The following is a 1,178-nucleotide window of genomic DNA, read 5'->3' on the forward strand; positions in this document are numbered from 1 at the left end:
ATCAACAAGAATTTGAAATTATTAGTATTTCCCATCCCACCTCAATTGCTTTGTAACTTGGATAAATAGCTTTAAAGTTGAATAATCCCTCCAAACAAGAACCTTTAACTTCCACAATATTCTTAGATTGAGAACTTGAGATGAACACCACGTGTATGGCAAAAGTCCCATATTGGTAAAGCATAAGAAGTTCTTGTTCCTTATTAGATCCATCAGTCCATTAGATGTTGCCGAGCTTGGTAGCACAAGCTTGTAACTCAATCGAGGGCACCAAGGTGATTGAACGTTGGTCCGATTCTTACAAGCAGGTGCAGGCGGATCCAATTTGCTGGCACGCCCATTCCAAGTAGGGTGTTGAACCATGTGACTTGAACAAAAGCTTGGGTCATATGGCTCTTAGAGTGGAGGGCACCGCGTCAGGCTGGCTTCACAGAGCAGCGAAAACCTCCCGCTCCTATCAGTGGAAGGACAACGAGCTAGTGCTTCCCTGTCCCAACAATTGCCCTAAGAGTCGAGCCTAATCGGACAATCACCTTTTGCTTTCTTTTTTTACTGTAAGTCTGTAACAACTACTGGATTCATTCAAGGGAAGAGATTTGGGTTTTTATGGAATCTTGTAGATCAATTTTAATTTCCCTTTTCTTTCTCAATTTGCTTAGCTACTGTGATAGTTCTATGCATCCATGAACCACTATGGAAGGCGCGCGGCTGAATAGTTTTTTAACTGTCCATTCTTATGTCCTTCCATTCTTTGGAATTTGTCTAAAAATCAACCTAACATGCATGGCTTCAGCTTTCACGAAATGGCATTTAGAAGGTTGCTTAAAAGAGCTTGAGAGCGGTTGGAAAATTTAAAAAAAATTTCCAAATTGAACCTAGAGATGGAAGGGTGGGTCGGATTTAGCTTATTGTGCCTGATAATTAAGGTGGCATTTCATAACCACTTCTTAGACCTTCGAAGTTTGAAAATGTTACTTTTCAGACGCCATATGTGTTTGTGTTTAAGTCTGAAAGTATGATCCTAAATGTATTTTCAGATCAGAAATTCTAAGACCATGGACCAACACTTCACACACTTAGACACTTTTTAGACCTAGCGCAAAGTCCAAAATGCCCATGAATAATTTTGAAATGACAAGGCATGCCCCTGTTTTAAACCCCAAATTAACTCATTTGAG

The 1,178-nt window shown here is 40.1% G+C and overlaps 1 non-coding gene across 1 annotated transcript; it reads left to right on the top strand.

The window, feature by feature from the left end:
* The first annotated feature begins 229 nt into the window (after window positions 1-229).
* LOC148843513 (signal recognition particle RNA) lies at window positions 230-537 on the top strand. Its single transcript, XR_016103991.1, has one exon.
* Window positions 538-1,178: the final 641 nt, after the last annotated feature.

The sequence above is a fragment of the Nelumbo lutea genome, chromosome 8 (assembly GCF_056320005.1).
Source record: "Nelumbo lutea isolate HS-2025 chromosome 8, American lotus-T2T, whole genome shotgun sequence".
NCBI lineage: Eukaryota > Viridiplantae > Streptophyta > Magnoliopsida > Proteales > Nelumbonaceae > Nelumbo > Nelumbo lutea.